General features: G+C 42.6%; 1 protein-coding gene and 1 long non-coding RNA gene across 5 annotated transcripts in view; one reads left to right on the top strand and one right to left on the bottom strand.

Moving 5' to 3' along the window:
* Positions 1–22,217, top strand: part of MLPH (melanophilin) — a 391,857-nt gene that overhangs the window by 128,516 nt on the left and 241,124 nt on the right. The gene's annotated exons all lie outside the window — the stretch shown is intronic.
* LOC144823134 (uncharacterized) overlaps positions 19,116–22,217 on the bottom strand; it is a 48,367-nt gene continuing 45,265 nt past the window's right edge. The window contains exon 4 of the long non-coding RNA XR_013608741.1: positions 19,116–19,768. This is a non-coding gene — a long non-coding RNA (uncharacterized LOC144823134). The remainder of the gene's footprint in view (positions 19,769–22,217) is intronic.

Genomic DNA, 22,217 nt, shown 5'->3' with positions numbered 1-22,217 from the left:
TTAATTTTTGGGGAGATAGAGATGGAGGAAACAGTAGCTATTCTATGTTCGTCACAAATAAAATTTCACCATGTTAGAATTATCTTTCCAGGATGATAAGATAACTTTGAAAGCTAATGTAATAAAAAGATCAAGTAACATGGTAACAGAAGATGAGTCCACAACATCAGGTGAAGAAGAACATAGAAATACATTTTGTAATGATAATGTAAGATCACACTTAAAAATGTTCATGCATATGGACCAAACAGATTTCCAAAACATAAAAACATTAGAGCAATCATAAAGTTGATGCTTCAATGTGCCAGTATCATTAGACCAAGACCAGCATAAAGGAGATGAAGAGGGAGAAAACTTAGAAATACCAACAGGAGTGATAATAACTCTATTATAAATAAAATATAAAGATTGGGTAATACGAGCAACAGCAGAGACTTTAAATAACTTAGACCACAATTTATCCCAAATTGTAATGGGAAAAGAAACGGATTTCAGTTTCCCATGCAATTTCAGTAGGGGATTTAGGTCTCTCAGTAACATTTAATAACAATAACTTATATACAAGAGCAGCTTTAGGTCTGTGTGTGGGAAATAAAAGATATAGGTTAGAGGATGGAGTAAGAGAAGGTGTAATAGCTGGAAGGTCAAAAGTATTTAATTGTAAGGCGCTGAAAATGATAATATATTCTTGAATACAGGGGTCAGGTAAATGGTATTGTACTTGTAAAGTAGAAAAAGAATAACAGAATTTTGAGAAACCAATTGGTAAACAAAAATAATTCTCTTCTCTTTCCATAATTTGTAGTAAAATGATTTACCTTTATATTTAAGATATTTGTTATACCAAATTGTGGAGGATAAAAAACACTGAAAGGGAGTAAAACCATTAGAAAATGTATTATATAATAAACTCTGGGAATATTTTAAAATAGGATTATTTGACAGGAAAGTGCAGTTGGACATAAAAAGTACATTTTGAAAAGAAAAGTCCTTAATTAAGGAGCGTTCAAAAACAATCCTTCTGGGAACAGGGGTGTCAGCAAAATCATGGGATAAAGCAAAGGCTTGCTTGATTAGGAAAGCTGAATGATATGCTCTAAAATTTGGAAAACGAACACCACCCTCAGATTTAGAACGAATAAGACTAGTAGGAGCAATACGCGGATGTTTCTTGTTCCACAAAAATTTTATACAGGTAGAGTTAATTTGGGAGAAAAAGTGGATGGGAATTCGAAAAGGTAACATAGATAATGTGTAGAGAACATGAGTAACAATCATCATTTTAATGGTATCTAACCTACCCCACCAGGAAAGATATAGGGGGGACCAAGTGTGAAGAAGTGATTGAATTTTAGTGAGTAACGTGTTAAACGTAAATTTAAGTGTAGCAGGCAATAAGGTGGAAAACCAAATACCAAGATATTTAATTTTTGAAGGACACCAAGTAAAATTAGTATCATCAAACATAAACTGATAACATATGGAGTTTAAGGGTAAAACTTCTGTCTTTGAGAGTTTTAATTTATAACCGGAAATGCTGGAGTATAAATGGACTTCTTCTATAAAAGGCGGCGGGAGAGATTCAGTATGGTTCGACATGTAAATTAAGATATCATCTGCATAAGCAGATACTTTGGTTTCAATGGAATTATGAATAAAACCAGAGATATGTGAGTTAATACGGAGACGCTCCAGGAATGGCTCAAGGCATAAAACAAAAAGTAAAGGTGAGAGCGGGCAACCCTGTCTTGTACCTCTGGATAACGAAAAAAAGTTAGAAAGATTATTATTAACAAAAATACTAGCTCGAGGACCGGAGCATAATAATTTATTATAAGAGATAAAAGTGGGGCCAAAACCAAACCATTGAAGAGTTTGAAACATAAATTGCCAGTTAATGCAATCAAATGCCTTTTCGGCATCCAGTGACAAAGCTGCAAGGGGAAATGTTTATTTTTTAGCATGAGAAATAATATTTGCGAACATTCGTGAATTATCTAATGCTAATCTACCCTTCACAAATCCAACTTGGTCAGTTTTTACCAATGAAGGAATAAGTGATTCAAGTATTGTTGCAAGAATCTTGGCAAATATTTTACAATCATAATTGATTAAAGATATAGGACGGAAATTTTTACATTGAGAATGGTCTTTATGTGGTTTGGGGATGATGATAATTAAGGCATCCATAAAAGAGCCAAAGGCTTTGGCATCCTTAACAAAAGAATTAAAAAGTATTAAAAGGTGAGGGACAACAATGGAAGCAAAAGTAGCATAGAATTCAATGGGTAGACCATCAGTACCAGGGTCTTTGCATTTTTTTTAAAGATTTAATAGTATTCATTATCTCCTGTGAAGTGACCTCCTTCTCCAATGCATCAAACTCATCAGGAAAAGACGGGGGAAGGGAGGCCAGAGAAAAAGGTATCTAAATTTTGATTAGAGGGAAATGTGTCATCAGAATAAAAGAGAGTTATAATACTCATGAAAAACCTCTGCAATATCTTCATCTGACTACACCATTTTTTTAGTAGATTCATTAAAGATGGGACCGATATTTTTATGTTCAGATTAAATTTTCAAATAATTGGCAAGCATTTTACCTGCTTTATTTTGACCACCATGATATTTGGATTTAATTTTGAGAAGAACATTACAAGCTTCAATCATTGCTAATTTATTGAGTTCAGATTTGGCCTTAATTAATTCATGGAGAGGAGAAGGCGATTTGGAAGTGAAGTAAGTATGTTCTAGTGATTTGAGATGTTGTAGCTGGGCAGTATATTTTTTCCGCATGGCATTCTTTTTATTCGAGACATAAGAAATAGTGAAGGCACGAAAAGAGGCTTTGAAGGCATCCCAATTATTAGAAACAGAGGTGTCAAATGGATTATTAAAGTGAAAAAATTCATTAATAAACGTGGTGGCTTCCTTAATATAAACAGTGTCATATAATAAAAAAACATTAAGTGTCCAGCGACTAAAATGAAGGGGAGTGAGAGATCAAGTACAGCATGGATGGGAGCATGATCAGAGAAAAAAATGGACCCAATTTCTAAGGATTGAATAGAAGGGAGTAGAGGCTTACTAACTAGAACATAATCAATCCTAGAACGAGTTTGATGCACATTGGAAAAAAAAGTATATTCAAGTGAGTCAGGATTACATGTCTTCCAAACATCATAAAGTGGACGAGAGGTAATGGCCAATTGAAATGTTTTATGAGATTTATCAGGGGTAAACTTACACTTAGATAATCTATTGGAAAAAGGGTCCATCCATTGGTTAAAATCACCAGCAACAACAATATTGGGACAATCTATGTAAGAAATTAAAATTTTAATTTTATTCCAAAACTGCGGATCTGGTTTAACAGGGCCATAGATATTCAACAAAACTAGAGTCTTGTTATGTATAACAACCTTTGCCATTACCCATCGTCCATCATCATTACTCTGCGTAGACAAAATTTGTACAGATAATGACTTATGAAATAATATGGCAACACCACCTTTTTTGCTAGATGCAGGAGAGTAAGCAATTTGCCCCACCCAATGCCTTTTCAACTTAAGTGATTCTGCATCAGTACAATGAGTTTCTTGGAGAAAAGAAACCTGAGAATTAAGCTTAGATAAATGAGATAATACCTTTTGTCTTTTGATGGGGTGTCCAAGACCCCGAAAGTTCCACGTGACAAACTTACTCATATTGGAGGGTTAGGAGGGTAAGAGACGAGTGGATGTGATACACAGCAGGAGTACAGCTACAACACACATGAGATGCATATACAGTGAACATCGCACAGTACCATTATATACAGACATCAAATTGAGTAAAGTGAACAGCTCAAGAATAAGCAACGAGAAGGTAGGAAAAGATAAGAAGATTGAAGAAAGAAAAAAGGGGAGGAAAAGAGATGAGGAAAAGAATTGAACACAGAAAATAAAGAAAGGAAAGAAACAAACAAACAAACAGATCAAGGCAAAACAACCAGATCTGTAAGAAAAGAGGAAAACAATGGAGAGGGAACATAGGGACGCAGGGGAAAGCGGACCTCAGAAATAAGAATAAGAAGATAGTAGATAGAGAACCTCATACAAATGAGAAACAAAAAGAGAAGGAAGCAATTCATGTCAGAGAAAAGTAAGGAAAACATAGCAAATGAGTTGGAAGAGGCAATCCTGAAAGGCTAGAGAGAGAAAGAAGAAATCAAGTGTTAGTATCCATTCCACTGGAAGAAAGTTTCTGAAGAAAAAGTTTGAGTTTTTCCGGATCATCAAAAGTACGTGAACGCCCATTATGGGTAACCTTGCAAAGACAAGGATGTAGTATTCCGTATTGAATATTAAGATGTCTCATCTGAGGGCACAAGGGGGGGGAATTCCTTACGACGTGCATTAGTTGCATTGGAAATGTCCTGTGAGATGAAGATATTATGACCAGACCAAATAAGACGGCATTTGAGTTTAGCTGCCTTCAAGATTCTCATTAGTTCAGTAAACTCCAGAAAGAGCATGATGATGCCACAAGGTTTCGTAGCGTTGGTGTTGAGGTGCCCCAAGCGATGTGCTCTTTGTATGTTGAGTGGAGTGGTTGAGGACGGAAGACCTTAAAGCTCTGGAAGGAATTTCTGAAGAAACAGTACCATATTTGACCCTTCTACATTTTCCGGAAGGCCATAAAGGCGTAAGTTGTTTCTACTATTTCGATTTTCGAGGTCTTCTGTGTGGATTTTCAGTTTATGAATTTCTTGCTCTAGTATTGGAATCTTTGTAGATAATTCCTGTAGGTCACTAACACGTTGTTCCAGTTGTCATACTTTGCCCTCGATAACAACCCATCGATCCTCAATTTGTTTTAGCTTTTCATTTGTTGCAGACATAAATGGTTGGAGACCCCGAACTTCATCTAAGATAGAATCCAGAACAGTGTTCAGAGAGGAGTGAATAGGAGACGGTGGGTCATTTTTATGTCTCTTTGGTTTAGTGCCTGTTACAGATGATCGTTGAGAATCTATGTGTGTACTGGTCTACATGTTTCAACCAAAGGAGGGATATACCAGGTTTTCATCAGGACCGTTAAGACAGGGAACTGGCCGGTATGCGCCCCCAAAAGGCACACCCAATCCTAGTTCCTTGTGACCAATGTTAGCAAAAATCGCTAAATGGTGAAAAGACTCAAACTCTGTGGGTGAGTAAGGAAAAAGTCAAAAAGACTCCTATTTTAGTGTCTTTTTTCATCGGAGGGCAGGAGGTGGTATCCCCACTACTGAAACATATTAATTATCTCATGGCGGGAAGGCGGAAAGGCCGATTACCTATATCACTCCTCAGGGCAGCGGAGGAGTGATATAGGTAATCGGCCTTTCCGCCACAAGAGTTTGAGTCTTTTCACCATTTAGCGATGTTTGCTAACATTGGTCACAAGGGACTAGGATTGGGTGTGCCTTATAGGGGGCGCATATCGGCCAGTTCCCTGTCTTAACGGTCCTGATGAAAACCTGGTATATCTCTCCTTTGGTTGAAACATGTAGACCAGTACACACATAGAGATACTTTTGGCCTTAATTACCCTCACAGTATCTCGTTCCACCTTTTTAATATTGTCCAGTTACTTGTAAATAAAATGTATCTTCCCACTAAGTTAAACCAGGACAATTATTAACACACTTTTTTCTGCACTTACACTCACAACCTGCTCCACTGTATTCCAGGTGTTGTAGCACACCCTGGTGACGCTAGGCCGCCCGGGTGGACCCCGATGATGAAGCATGTCACCACTAGGCTAGTGAGTGAGGGGTTTTTAACAAAAGGTTACATTCTTTTCTTTTGTCAGTTAACCACCACATTAGGAAACTCTTTTGATTTTCCAATGATGGTACTCCTCTCTTTGTTTATTTAAGTAGTGAAATAGTGTCCTGATAAACATGTGGAGGCACTCCCTGAAGTTACATGCAGGACTATGCACCACTGCCATCCAAAATCATTTTGTGAACAATAGTCCATAAAACAGGTTGCCAATTTTAAAGTTCCTTATACTAACTGAATAGCAGAGAGAAAAAGAAAAAAAAAACTGGTCGATGAGGAGACGCGAGCGTTGCGACCTAAAATGGCCGCCACCCGCGTCTCAGATGCGAAAAAAAAGACTGCATTTAAAAACGAGGAATTGCAGACAAGAAAGCGGTCTCAATGCGGTCCATCGACTCACCGCATGCTCCGACCTCGATTCCCGGCACTTAGGTGTAGAAAGCGGCAGAAAAGAGGCTCGAAAGACGAACACGAGTCCCGCTTGAAAGCGGAGCTCACGCTGGATCCGCCATTTCCCTTCGGCGTCCAATCCACGCCCCAAATACCTTTATTTCTGAGAGCATATTTCTTGCCAAGCTGCACCAGCGATATTGCGTGCTTGAGGATCTCCTAGTGCCCGCATGAGAGATCCAGCAACACTACCCTCTTTTCTGATGCGGAGCTAGCATATGGTACGATAAGGAAAGAGGCCCAACTAGCCAAAGAAAAAGAATAAAACAGGGACAGCCTACAAAATGAGGACACACGGTAAAAACACACACAGCCTATTATTTGGTGATAGGACTTGTTTTTATATCAACCGCATGTACTGACATTACAGACTGACATCTGTTAAAAGATTATAGCACGCAAAACGGGCATTATGCTAAAATCATGGACGATCTGTGTAAGTACTTGGCACGGGCAGTTGTGTCCTTATTGAATAGCATGGCAAAACCTGCAAATATTATGCGTTGAGAAATTCAGCAAATCCGAGGCAATTCAACATAGTGGTGTTGTGTTATGCTGTTGAGTGTTAATATGGTACGGCGATTTTGTAGTGGACTGAGGCTCACTTTGGCTGAGCGGTGTTGTGCCAAGATGAAGCAATGCTCTCGCTCCTCTGACCTGCCGTCATGAACCCAGTTATAACAGGAAATTAAAACAAGTCGGCTGAAGTGTGTCCCTGTGCCACTCACGTTATGTTTTCAAGCTTCAGCACTTTGCTTTGTTGAGGTAATCTCTTAAGGAACATACAAACAGCTACAGTGTACTTAAACAGTAGTTGGCCGCTGCTCCTGATCACAAAACAGAAGTCATGTTTTGGAAGCACCAGCCAATGAAGACCCAGTAAATAAGACACACACAGGAGTGAACCAATGGTAAGCAGTAGGCGGGATTACACTCTGTATAGTGATAGTGCAGGCCTTGAAGACAGCACATACATGATGCCTAGCCTCGACCTAAATAAAGCCCACATTGCATTTCTTATTGGCGGGGCTGTGCTATTGGGCAACGCCTCAAAGGGAAAAGCCAATAAAGACTTCTGTTTATCAAAAGACAAGAAAAGGCATGGACATGTCTCTGTTCCCAGATTGACATTTTTTTCTACAGCTTTTTGCTGTATGGAACTTTACAAGGTTGAAAAGAGACTTCGGGTGAATGGAGGTGATTGCAACAAGGGAATTTTAGCTTATGAGTTATGGAAGAGACTGATTCTTAATTTTAGTAATTCATTCTGTGTTATAATGTGTTAATTTATATGGAGACATGATTTGCATGTGGAAATGGCTAAAGGGACGAAGGGAAGTGAAAAACCGAGAATTGTGATGAAGGATTAGTCAAATGTTTCTTTTTGAAAAGGTATGTTGTTCGAGCATTCTTAAAAGCGCAGACTTTAAGGAAATGCCTCTTTTTTCATGTTCAACCCGATATTTTTGGACTGATGCTGCTGGTTTTCCTAATCTGAGAGTGCACTGACGCATGCTAATCAGAATTTAGTGCCAGTGTTCTAACCCATTACAAAGTTATGTTGAATTGACTATGCCCAGTTGGCAAGGACTGACTTACTTATTAGTGCCTAGTATATGGTACCCAGGAAGTGTAAGGCTGAGTGTCCACCCAGCGCTGCAGCACTGCTTGTGCTAGCCTGTCTGTGACAATGCTCAAAATGGTCCCAGCCTGTCACTGCAGACTGAAACGGCAGTGGTAACATTGCTAAATCGACTTTGCCAATGGCAAAGCCCCCACTTTCTTAGTATCAAATCAAATTGTCTTTATTCGGATTTCCGTAATTATTGAAATTCCATAAAAGTACATAAAATACATGGCAACTTTTAGATAACTGTTTAAAACTAATAAAAAGCGATTTGGATTTTACACGGCTTTTAAAACTAATTATACATAAATGTACAGATGCAGAATTTAAAATATTATATATTTATAAAAAGCTACTTTAGCCAACATTTAAAAATTAATCACGGAGCACTTAGCTCATACTAGTGTCATCACAGGATACAATAGACGAACAAAACATCATAGGTTACGACGATGGCTAACACAGAATTTGAAGAAATAAACTAGGGATTTAGCAATCAGTTCATGTTCCAGGTACTGGAGTACCAGATATGCTGGGCGGCACTGCCGCAACCCCATTACCCTCAGAATAGGAACAACCCACCTCGTGCGTGGAGCGGTATAGAACTTACAAAAAAATACCACATGAATGGTAGATTGTGGAGAGGTGGAATCACACGGACAGGGGAATAGGTTTGAGGACCAATCATTTTGAAGTGGAAAGGAAAGCATACGATGTAACAAATTAAATCTAAAGCGGGTCAACAAAAATTTCCCATATTGATTTATACTGTAATTTAGGTAGGGCTGAATTGTGGGCACAGTTTGGATTAAGAGACAGTGTTGGACTGATGTTTTCCCGGCCTCCTTCGATAGGCGCAATTCGCTCAAATGTGACAGGCAAGCTATTCTTAGTTCAGTTTTTGTTATGTCCGCTATTGCGGGGGGATCATCAAAGTATTTCTCGAGGCCCATGTCCTTAAGAAATGTCTTAACATAGGCCAACCAATTGATCCTCCTCATGTTTTCAAGCTTCAGACAATCCTGCACAATTGCCCTTGTCAGGTGGCACTGGTCTGTAACCCAAATTCGCCGCCACAACATAATTGGTTTAATTTTTATTATATCCGAGAGGTAGTTTGTTATGGCATCCGTAAGTAGTCGCGCTTCTCGGAAGCGATAGCAGATACCTTAGAAAAGAGTTCTCAATTAGTTGGAGCTGGTCCGTATTCGCTTCTCCCCAGACCCCTGCCCCATAGGTTGCTGCGCTTATACACTTTGCCTTATATATTTTAATCATTTCTGACGGTGGTTTTTTCCCTAACTTTTGCGCAAAGGATTTGAGCGCTGTTACAGTTCTGAGAAATACTAACTTACGAGATTTAATAGCTTCCCTCCATTTAAACTTGTTATCAATTAGAATTCCTAAATAAGGATATGTTAATGTTTGTTCAAGGGGCGCTTTGTTAACACAAATTGTCTTCGGGTTTCTATGTTTTAAGCCAGCATGCATCACATAGGTTTTTTTATGTTTATTTTTAGATTCAGGCCAGCCATAAATGAACAATACTTGTCCAGAACCCGTTGAAGCTGTACTGGGGTTCGGGCAAGGAGAACCGCATCGCCGGCATATAGTAGGGCTGGAATATGCCGACGACCAATGGCTGGAAGGTCATCCGTGCCCTCGAGTAGAGCAGCCTCAAGCCCGTTTGTGTAAAGGGTAAAGAGGAAGGGGGCCAGAACACACCCTTGTCTGACCCCCTTCTCGACCCGGAAGCTATCCGTTAACTGGCCGTTAGTTCCGTATCTAACTCTTCCTGTAGCCCCCGTATACAGCTCTCGCAGGAAATCTACAATCGGTGGATCAATGCCCATCTGGAGTATGATTGTCCACAGCCTTGAGTGCACAACGCAATAAAAGGCTGCGGACAAATCAACATATACCATATGGAGAGAGGCACCTTTAGCATGTACATATTTCTCAGCCAAGAGCGTCAGATTCAATGCCTGGTCAACCGTACCCAGTCCCTCCCTGAACCCATATTGCAAATCCGAGATCACATTTTGTTGATTTGTCCACTCCTGGAGTCGCTCGAGAAGAATGCGTCCAGCCATCTTCCCGAGCGAGTCCAGGAATGAAATGGGTCTATAACAGGATGGACTGTTCCTATCACCCTTTTTGTAAATGGGGACCAGTATCGAGGTTGACCCCGATTTTACCAGGCCCACCTCTTTGGCTGCGTTTAATACGTTTGTAAGAATCGGGGTCCAAAGGTGCGGGTTGTGTTTGAAGAGATCTACTGGGACTGTGTCTGGGCCTGGCGCCTTCCCCCCTTTAGATAATTTTAATGCGTTTTGTACCTCTTTATGATCAAAACAGAGGGTTAATGGATATTTAATATGGGGGAGTGCTTCAGTAGAAGCCATCTCATGGGGATTCTCCATACGAAAGACCTCAGAAAAGTACTCAACCCATTCTCTGGCGTCAATAGCAACGTCCAAAGTTGAAACGTCTGCCTGAGCAAGGAGGAAAGGGGATCTCACTACCTGCCAGAAGGCAGAACTATCCTTTAGGGCGCTGCTCTTCTGTAATTGGTCCCACAGATCATCTTTAATTTCCTTTTTTCTATTTTTTATAGCTAAGGAGTAGGCCTTCCTTAAGCTAATAATCTCGTCTTTATCTCTCGTTTCCTTAGCTAAGGCCTTTCTTAATAATGTGTATGCTTTAGTGCATACAGGACTAAACCATCCCTTCCTAGGCTTCTTCTTATGTTTGCAGACTTTGGTCAATTCCTTCTTTATGACTTCAACAATCGCAGCATAGCTAGCTAAAATTTGGACCGAGGTAGCCAAAGGGTCAAGACACTTCATTATATGTGAGTTGCTTTCCTCCACTATTTTTGCCACTACTGCTTTCTGGTGTAATTTGCCCCATTTTAAAGTGTAACCATTCAGACGATCCAATACCAATTCTTGTTGGTCTAAAACATTGGTCTGCAATGAATCTACGTTGATTTGACTATCCCAGTCTGAAGGGTCACACTTAAAGGAGAGTGATCGCTGAGGGCATTGTTAATAGTTTGAAAGTTCTTAACATGAGGGGCTTTGTTAGTGGAAACTAAAATATAATCAATCACAGTTTGTGCACCTCTTCCATTAAAAGTTGGAGAAAATGCAGCTGCTGGGGTTTTTCTTAGTAATATATGCAAGTCTCTCCTATGGAGGGCCTGGAGAGTCCTAAGTCAGGGAGCGGTATAACATTTAGGGGTACATGTATTTTTATATATGTCTTAACAGCAACAGTTCTAAAATCTTGTTTTGCAGTGAAAGAGCTAATATAAATTTGGCTAACGCAGGGTTACCGCCTGACCCTTCAGCCTGGCTAACTTCTAAATGGGACTACCTAGCTGGGTACAGCAACGTGTCAAATTAATCGTGGCATTAAACCTGACTCGATGCCCAGGTTGAATTTAAAGTCACTATTAAAGAAATGCAACTTTTAGAAAGTTTCCATTTTGGACCCAGTTTGTCCAGTGGCCTCACACGGTCACTGGCCAACAGACAGCATTCTGACCACCTAAGGAGTTGTGTGAACGACTCCCAAGCTTAGGAACAATAGTAGCTTGCTACAGGGCGAGATGTTACTCCCCCTTTACAGGAAGCCACTCAGGGTGTTAGCTCAAACGGCAAGCATCAAAGGTTTCATATAGCGTTCACACTCCTGAGGGTCTCCCCTTTATCCCGGTAGATAGACTGGAGACAGGGACAGAGAGAAGAGGCCAGTGCCCAAGCCAGTTTGCCCATGGGCGTTTAGCCCACAGATAGCCACCTCTATGGTGGCCTACCAAGCTCCTGACACCCGAGGTAGGGTCCCGACATCTTGAGAGAGGACAGAATAGTGCACTCTGGAATTGCTACATGCCGCACATAGCTGGAGAGTTGGCACCAAGAGGGAGGGGATCTGGTAGTCCATTGATTAGTGATCGCATCTTCCCCCAGGTTACTTTCTGGGAACAAATATGCGCCCTGGTTCTCCAATTAACATCAGAACTAGAACAAAGACTTAAGAAGGACTGTCCTGTTGCCCCCTGGATTGCACAAAGTGAGGCTGCACTGTCTGCTGGAAAGCACCTGTTGAAACTGGGGCTAACAAAGAAAGGACTATGTCTGCAGCTCCTGACTCAGGGAAAAGTCATGCACAGACCAAAGGAGTGACTCAAAAGAACAGTGGACTGACCCCCTGGACCCTGCACCATGGTCAGAGCAACTGAAGTAGCCTACATCGGCAAGTTGGTAGCCACTAAGGAATATTTGTTACCAGCTGTCACTGAGCATCCCAAGAAACCAATCCTTGATGGCCAAAAGTAGCATTTGAGTCAGTCGGACCCAGTAGTGCCATTTGAGTCCAGATCGGTCACCCAACACCAACCCCCACCAAAGTACATCACTGGGACCTCTGTGAATCGAAAACAGTAGCCCAACGCTGCTGGGATTCTACGCTATCAAAGAGGACTTCGAGTGACCCCAACCTCTGTGGCCAAAGTCATACTACTTGACCTATGGACAGAGGAATAACCACAAAGATACCCGCATTGACCACACAGCTCCTGGAGCATCCTTGAACATCTTCATCTCCTGCATCCGCAGCATCAAGACCACTGCATTGAAGTCAAAGGTGGTTGTGCTGTAAAGTTTCGAGCTGGACTGGAAAATGCTCTGGGGGCCCGGTAACTGTCCAAAACGACCCCATTGGCTCTCAAGACCTTCTCCCTGTTCGATTTGGTCTAACTCTTATAAACTTTTCAAATGTTTACAAACTTTACGGTTGCCAATGCTTGTTTGTGGTTGGATTTAAAAAATAGGATTTGTTTGTGGTTGGATTTAAAAAATAAGATTTTAAAAAAATCTGTATTACTGGAACCCACCAGTGGATTTTGATCATCCTGGACTCTAACAATTCATAAATATATAATCTGTTATTATTAATTGGAGTTGTATTTCTTTCATTTTGTGTGGCTTTCTAATTTCAATGTTTGGTACTGTTAAATGCTTTAACTAGTTCCTTTGTTCAAGCCTTGCTGATCGAAGCCACAGCTACCCAGGTTTGAGCTAAGGTTGTGCAAACAAGCCTGACTAGACCCAAGACAGTTTTTGCAAATGTATTTTACAGTACGGCCACACAACCATACCATATACATCCAAATCCTCACGGAGACAGAGGAGACAAAGTGCAGGAAGCAGGGAGTGAATTTCAGGGACGAGGTCCAAACACGTTGAAAGACTAGTACTATTAGTTCAAGTGTTAGTAGACGATTATGGATTGCTGACTGAAGATCCATGGGGCGATGAGTACCTAATGAGAATAATGGTTCTGTAGAATAATCGTTCTGTAGTTAGGGGATAGTCTGTTCATCGTTTTACGGCTACGACAAGCAGTTTATACAAAGCTTGTTTTTGGTAGTTACAATCCTACTTGGTGAGCACAGCATGAATTATGGGTATATCATGGAGGTCTTAGAGAGTCTTGATGGTGACATTATGAGGTGGTGAAGATGGAAGTTGAGGGAGACCTACTAGTAGGTTGCTAGAATAGTCCCACTTTTTTAAGATTAATGCAGCAATGGATGTTAGGGCATATTTCGTGTATGTTAAGCATCTGGTATGTAGTAGCATGTGATGGGGTTGTTATGCAAGACTGCAGGCAGGGTTGAGGATTTCATCTGATGTCCTCCAACTGATTTCTGCATTCTTATTAGACCTCTAGATTATTGACCTTTATTGAACCTTACTTTTAGAAATGGGGTCTTAGTTGGCAGTGGTTTGCACCCTGCCCAAGTAGGGACCCTCACTCTAGTCAGGGTAGGGGAGTCACACAGCTAAAATAACCTCTTCTCACCCCCTTGATAGCTTGGCACGGAGCAGTCAGACTTATCCCTGAGGCAATGTGTAAAGTATTGTACACATGCACACAGTGAAAATGCTACAAAAGGAGTCCACACTAGTTCAAAAAAATTGTTAATATATATCTGAATGAAACAAGAACAAAATGACAAACATCCAACAAACACAAGTCAAGATATGAATTTTTCAAAGATTAAATAAAGTTCAAGTTCTTAAAATCAGGACAAAGTACCATAGATGCGTCAAAAATCAAAGACGAGGTGAGGCGCAAGGGAGGTGAGGCGCCCAAAAAAACAGGTGATGAACCAGTTCCTTACTACTACATGGCAGGTGATGCTGTGTTTTTGGACACTCATTCTCAGTTCCTTACTGCGGTACAGTGTTGATGAAGAAAATGGCACCCTGGGACGATGCGTAGAAAGTCAAGTCACGCTGCATTGTCCCACAGCTTTGAAGCAGATTCTGCGTGAGAGTCGGGGGGATGCGTCACATACTTCGGTGATGCAGTGCTTGAGACTCATGCAGCAGAAGTTCTGCAGAGGTGCTGCGACAAAAAATCTAGGGCGTGCATTGTAAGCCGCAGTCATTGCGTTTAGCTGGAACGTCGACCCTGTGCAGGCAGCGACGATGCGTCTAGTTTTGGCGGTGCTGTACCGATTCCCAATGACGCTTGGAGTCGAAACATAGGGCTTCTGACACACCAGGGAAGCGCCAGGAGGCGCCTAAAAGGAGAGCTCCGTTCGGCGGAGCGCGGGGGTCACTTGAACTTACCAGACCAGAGGAGGGGGGTGGAGAGCAAGCCCCCACTGTTGCCGCCACCGCCAGGAGTCCACTCGTGCAGCCCACAGCGCCGCCGCTCCGGGACTACATCTCCCGGCGGCCCTAGCGGCGGCGCTGCTTCTGACACACCAGGGAAGCGCCAGGAGGCGCCTAAAAGGAGAGCTCCGTTCGGCGGAGCGCGGGGGTCACTTGAACTTACCGGACCAGAGGAGGGGGGTGGAGAGCAAGCCCCCACTGTTGCCGCCACCGCCAGGAGTCCACTCGTGCAGCCCACAGCGCCGCCGCTCCGGGACTACATCTCCCGGCGGCCCTAGCGGCGGCGCTGCTTCTGACACACCAGGGAAGCGCCAGGAGGCGCCTAAAAGGAGAGCTCCATTCGGCGGAGCGCGGGGGTCACTTGAACTTACCGGACCAGAGGAGGGGGGTGGAGAGCAAGCCCCCACTGTTGCCGCCACCGCCAGGAGTCCACTCGTGCAGCCCACAGCGCCGCCGCTCCGGGACTACATCTCCCGGCGGCCCTAGCGGCGGCGCTGCTTCTGACACACCAGGGAAGCGCCAGGAGGCGCCTAAAAGGAGAGCTCCGTTCCGCTCCGCGGGACGCGAGAGCGGGACGCCGGGCTAAGCCCGGGCAAAGGGCGGGCCCTCTACGGCCCTCAGAGGACCCGAGAAGGACGGGCCACCCCATTTGGCTGCAACAAAGGAGGAGGTACAGAGACGCTTAATCCTTCTTATCTTTACCGCTTTGGAGTGCCTACTGTTGTTATTGGAGTTCTGTCTCCCAACTACTATGTCCATCTGGGAGGAGCTGAATGCCCTGTGTGGCACAAACTATGGCCCGGATGTATCAACTCCCCCCATAGTGGGCAGAGACACTGTCCAAATAATCCGCACTCCCCAGGATGTATCTTCACCCCCCGAAACTATCCTTTCTACCGACCAATTGTGCTGTAGCCCCTCATTATCCCCTCCCAAACCAACCCTATTAATGTCGGATAAGGCTGGGACTCGAACAAATGACTCTGTATCGCCCCTCCAATTGACCCTACTGGCGCAAATAGAGCGATTGTTAAACTCCGCATTGTCACCTTTGGTTGCAAAAATCAATGATTTGGGGGACAGATTGACCAGTATTGAACAAACTGTAAATAGGATTTATACATTAACTGAAAATACTGCTATACCAATATGCTCTACTCTCACTACCAACAATGAAAAACCTAAGACCATTGCTCCCAGGAAAGTTCAATCTTTTGACTCCCCTTTTACTACACCCAATCCAAGTGGCAGCAATGCTACTTTTAATCCCGCACACGTCCCCAACATAGTTCCTAGGATTTCTCAAAAAAGAAGGCATCGAATCAATTTACCCCCTGAAGCCGCCCCATACGTCACCGTTCTTTCTGGGGTCCCTCCACTCAGTCAGGGCAAACGTGAATTACATCAGGACTTGCTGAATAAAGCCATCTTTTGGCTCAAAAACAACAGACCGCTACCACCTGCTCTAGATGGCGGGATCCTGATCGTCAGGAGGGTGGGGTGGCTAGGGATGTTGCCCAAAGATATTCCAGGGGACTTGATACTAATTAAATTTAAACACAGCAACATTGCCCCTTATTTACGATCTACTCAGCCCAAAGTTGGAGATGGTCCCATCTGTATCTGGGACCTGTATGACTTTTATCCTGGACCCCGAGCACCGAATTATAATATCTGGTGAAAAGGAGTCTCTGTGCATCTTGGGCTATTATTTTGATTATTGTGATTAGTTGATTTGCTAAACTTTTTTTTCTTGTTTTAAATAGTCGGTTTTCTTTTAATCTTGAAATGAATTGTTGAGTTATTTATGCATGTATGTATTTCTTTCTGTTGCTTTTATGGTTTTAAACTCAAAAACCGAATAAAGCTTACTTGAATGGGTTTCTCCTTAAAAACACCAGAATTCACTTCCAAGGGCCCAGAAACTGGATTTGGCACCACTTGGCAAGTCAGGACACTCAGCAGAAGAACCCAGGCACTGGCAGGTAATATTTGATGGCCCTGAGACTTTTGAACAAGAGGCAAGCACGCTCAATCCCTTGGAGAACCTTGGAAGCAGGATGTAGAAAGTAAAGTCCAGTCCTTTCACTCCCGCGACAGAAGCAGCTGCAGCAGGCCAGCACAGCAAACCAAACAGCAAAGTGGCAGCCTCTCCTGACAGAAATCCAGCTCTTCTTCCTGGCAGAATGTCCTCAACCCAGAATGGTTCTGAGGATATGGTGTCACAGGTCCAGTACTTATACCCATTTCAGCCTTTGAAGTAGGGAAACTTCAAAAAGGATAGACTTTGTAGTGCACATGACCCTTCCTTTCCTTGCCCTGGCTCCTGGCACACTACAGGGGGGTTGACATGACTTTGTGTGAGGACAGGCACAGCCTTATTCAGGTGTTAGTGTCAACTCCTCCTACCACTCTAGCTCAGGAAGACCCATCAGCAGGTGCTGGGCATCAGGATATGCAGGGCACACCTCAGCTCCTGCTGTGTGACTGTCCAGAGTGAATGCACAAATAGCCCAACTGCGGTCCTAACCCAGATGTGTATTCAACAAACAAGCAGAGGCACAGAATGATTAAAGTAAGAAAATGCCAACTTTCTAAAGGTAAACACAAGGAGATGATGGACGGAGCACTGAAACTTTTCAGACACTCACCCCCAGTCACAGATCTGGGTTGAATACATCTTCATTCTTTAGCTCACTTCACCAACTCAGTTCAGACCCAGCTATATGCAAATCAGTCTTGATCCTGTGCCTCATGGGAACAGTCCAGCCCGTACTGCCAAGCCAGGTCTTCCCTGAACCGGAAGCAAGCATCCTGGGACCGGTTTCTGGGTAACACCCTTCATCAGCCAGGCTAGCTTGAATACAGTGGCAAAGTTTCAGGTCCAGGGAAGACATGGCTTGGCAGTTCGGCTGGAATATTGCCAGGAGGCACAGGGTCAAGGCTGATTTGCATATAGCTGTCTCTGAACTGGGGTGGCGAAGTGAGCTAAAGAACGATGATGGATTCAACCCAGATCCGTGACTAGGGGTGAGTGTCTGAAAAGTTTCAGCGTTCTGTCCATCATCTCCTTGTGTTTGCTTTGTTTGCCCTTAGTTGGCAGGGTATGCCCAGACGTGGATCCCTTGCTCACTTTGCCACTGGATTCAAACTAGCCTGGCTGATGAGGGCTGTTAGCCCAAAACCGTTTCCAGGATGCTTGTTTCCAGTCCAGGGAAGACATGGCTTGGCAGTTTGGGCTGGACTGTTCCCATGAGGCACATGGTCAAGGGTGATTTCCATACAGCTGTGTCTGAATTGGGGTGGCGAAGTGCGCTAAAGAATGATGATGGATTCAACCCAGATCCGTAACTGGGGTTGAGTGTCTGAAAAGTTTCAGCACTCCGTTCATCATCTCCTTGTATATGCTTTGTTCGCCCTTGGTTGGCAGGGTATGCCCGGACGTGGGTCCCTTGCTCACTTTGCCACTGGATTCAAGCTAGTATGGCTGATGAAGGGTGTTACCCAGAAACTGGTCCCAGGATGCTTTTTTCAGGTCAGGGAAGACCTGGCTTGGCAGTTTGGGCTGAACTGTTCTCATGAGACACAGGGTCAAGATTGATTTGCATATATCTGGGTTTGAACTGAGGTGGCGAAGTGAGCTAAAGAATGATGATGGATTCAACCCAGATCTGTGACTGGGGGTGAGTGTCTGAAAAGTTTCTGCGCTCCGTCCATCATCTCCTTGTGTATACTTTCTAAAAGTGGCATTTTCAGACATGCAATTAAAAAATGATCTTCACTAAATGATCCAATTTTCTACCAGCTCCCAATTGGAAGATACACTTGTAAGATGTTCGAGACAGCTCCGGTGCTAACCTATGGGGGAGATAGGCCTGGCTGTAGTGATAGAAACAAATATTCATTATTTCATGTTCCATGACATGTAAAACACAGCATTACATGTCCTGATACACTGCACCCTGCCCATAGGGCTACCTCTGGCCTACCCTAGGGGGCGCCTTACATATAATAAAAGGGAAGGTTTGGGCCTGACACGTGGGTGCACTTGCCAGGTCGAAATGGCAGTTTAAAACTGCACACACAGACACTGCAGTGGCTGGTCTGAGACATGTTTGCAAGGCTACTCAGATGTGTGTCACAATCAGTGCTGCAAGCTCACTAATAGCATTTGATTTACTGTCCCTGGTGTCACATGGTGCACTGTACTAGAGTCTTATTAGTAAATTAAATATGCCAATCATGGAGTACTCAAATTCCATTACATTTTAGACAGGAATCACTTGAACTTTAGCACTGGTCAGCAGTGGTAAGGTGCCCAGCAAAAACTAAATGGAGCACACCGTCAAAAATAGAAGGCTGAGCTAAAAGACTGGTGAAACCATGCCACAAGATGCCAGGTCCAACACTTATTAAAAGCAAAATTCATATTGCAATAGAAAATTAATAAATGTAGTCATGATTTACTACTTTGGGTTTGGTGGTAGTAAGTAGATGTTGACATTGGCGTCAGAAGATCAGATATGAAGATTACATTTAAGTTATTTATTTTACCATTTAAGAAACAAGAAATGAAATAATTGATATATTCAAGCCATAATAAATTAATGCAGACATGCGGGTAAAGCTGACCTGGAGTGCCTGCTCTGCTCTTTGGCTTCCAATCAATGCCTAAAGATAGGTTTCCCAAGCTGAATGACGTGTATTATCCTGTCGCAGTAGGCATGTGCATGGAGCCTTTGGCCTACAGGTTAGAACATGGGATCGTATCAGGAGTATCTAGAAATGAAATTTCCAAAGATGCACTCCTTAGTATCTTGTGAGTTCATCCAGTGAATTATTTGATGCGTGCTAGCAGGTTGCCCCCTCTGCTCCTGGGTGCCTTACATAAGAACAAAAATAACTTGTTGGTGCACAAATGGACAAAACTGCTGCACCGCTCTGTGGCTGCATGTGCTGCTAAGCAACTCATTCATCCAGATGTTATCTCAAGATGGAATCTTTCTCTTGCATATGAATAGTTATTTCATTTTCATCATTCATATTTATCCATGACTAAGGATATATTACACTTGCTGTATTTTCCAATGCATCATAATTCCAAGTGTAATAAATAAATTCAACGTTTTGCATTTCAGATCTCAATCCTTCGTCGGGGAATTATTTATCTTTTCACAAAAAGTACATCTCTGCAAAAACAAACAAACAGGACGGATATAAGTTCCTAATTATGAGAAACCAAAACTGTTAAAAATATCCATATTAATGAACAATCAATGTGTTAATCTTTTGTTATCAACATATTTCTAAATCAACAATCACATTACATGTATAAGCCACTTGCAGAGTGGCAGAACTTATTCCAGTCTATTTACGCTATGTCTAGTATCATTGCTATGGCCTCAAACTGCTACAATGTATAAAACAGAGATTCGTCAAATGAGGTCTTAAAAGTGACATGATGTCAGTCATCCCACTTCTATTTGTAAAGTCAACCATCTGCCTCTCCATGTGTGGTGAGATCCTGCAATCTTAGGGAGTTCTGCAAAGGCTCATCTTTGTGTGCTAAATATCAAAAACCATTACCTATTATTTAAGTCATACTATGTTTGAGGAGATATGTAAGAAGAGATGACATATGAATAGTGTGCCAGAATTCCATACTTATGGATTTGGTCAAACTTTTGAGTAGTGAGTGGAGTTGTGTGTTGCCTACTACTCATCGAAAAAGAATGTTTGTAAAGTGAATTGCCTTTAACAACCTCTAGCTATCGCCCGTGAGGCTAATGATAAAAGGAACCACCATCTTAAAATGTGTCATAAGTCCTGTGCTCCTCTCTAATGTAAAGGCTTCAAATCCCTTTAAAGTGTGCACTTGTATGGTCCAGATGCAGAATTGTGAAAGAAAGAAACTTTATAACTGAGAAAATGAACACCAGTATGTATTCAGTGATGGAATATGAGCAGGTTATTTTTGTTACCCAGCAGCTATCATGTATTCAAATCACATGGTGTTAATGATCAGCAGAACTGCCTTCATAACATATGTGATGAATATAGTGCTCCTTACTCATATTGGATCTCTAAATCCGTGGAAAGGCAATAAAGGAATTATTTGTTTTAGAAAAATTATTTGACTTAACAACTAAAATACTCAACACTTGTATAGTGTGTGTAACGTAATATATCACACTACACGGCTGTCATGTAGGTCTCTGCTGTAACCGCGTCGTGGGGTATCCTGGGTACACTAGATGATACAGGCTAACTCTGCTACCTGTATACATGCCTGCTGGCAAAACAATATTTTGCATGACTTAAGGAACTAACCTACATTACTGATGTTTTCCGGCCATGTGATTGTGATAATAAATGTAGCAGTCATCTACACATCTTAGAACTCAATTATGTGAGTGTCTGCATAAACTAAAAGTATGGTCATATGACTAAATGACTGTAATCATAATGGTATTTAGCTATATCCTATGTATACAGTTCTTAAACACTGGAGTATTGTTGTAACACAAAATATACGACGCGCATGAGACATTAAGTGTTTCATGGTTCAATCCTCGTGGTTGTATGGTAGATAATGATAAGATAAAGTTTGCAGAAAGCAAGACATTTATATCCGATGATTCAGTCCTCGTGGCTCACGCAACATAATCCAATGCATCTCTCTCTATAAGAGTCTTTATGACATGTTTGTCCCTGGCAGGTTTTCTTTCTTATACTTCAAGGATTTGGAAACATAGTTGTGATACATGTTCAAACTCTGAAAAATTGACTGAAACAGAAAATTTGATGGTTTTTTTCAAATATGTGTAGTAGAATCAAAAACTCCCATTAAGAAATCACTATGCCATATACATGTACTGAATACACTTATCCATACTCTAAGTAGACTAATGTCACAAACACATTGGGGTCTATTAGCATGTCGGGTGGATCGCCACCTGCCCGCATGGCATTGGTGATCCGCCCGACATTTACCTCCGCCTGCATCCCATTCCCCCCCGCCATATTAAGATTGTGGGGGACCCCGTGGACAGAAAGACCGTCCGCCGTTTTTCCACTGGTCGACGAGTCGACCGGACAGATAAGGGGCTGTATATGGTGGCGGTGTCTGCAAAACACCGCCATCCATATTACAAATCAGGCAGAGAAGTGCCTTCTCTTGTGGGCATTGCCGCCATGGAAAGGCATGCGGTTTCTGTATGTAGGGGCCTGTTGCGGGCCCCCAGGGTAATGGGGGTGCACATGGGGGGTACCTATGGTACCATCCTGCATTTGCAAGTGCAGCCACAGCATTGTGGCGGGCGGTGCAGTGTGTTCCGCCCGCCACAATGATGTGGATGGGGGAAGCCACCGCCTCCGTGGCGGTGGTATCCTAATTGCCTGTGCGGGACTGCCGCACCACTGGCGGCCGGTCCCAGCACTGCTACGGTCGTCCGCCCGCCATCCTAATAGGCCCCTAGGTGTCCAACAAACCCAGTACTACTAGAATATAGAAAAAACAGGGCTTTAATAATGTGTTCATAAAACACCATTTGTCAATTACAAATCCATACAGTATGTGTATCACAGTATCATCGTAGTCACATTACCTACAGAAGTTAAAAAACACTTGTTTTAAAC

The sequence above is a fragment of the Lissotriton helveticus genome, chromosome 3_1 (genome assembly GCF_964261635.1).
Source record: "Lissotriton helveticus chromosome 3_1, aLisHel1.1, whole genome shotgun sequence".
NCBI classification, from domain to species: Eukaryota; Metazoa; Chordata; class Amphibia; order Caudata; family Salamandridae; genus Lissotriton; species Lissotriton helveticus.
Note: the sequence above shows the minus strand (reverse complement) of the source record. Positions and strands in the feature narration are given on the sequence as shown.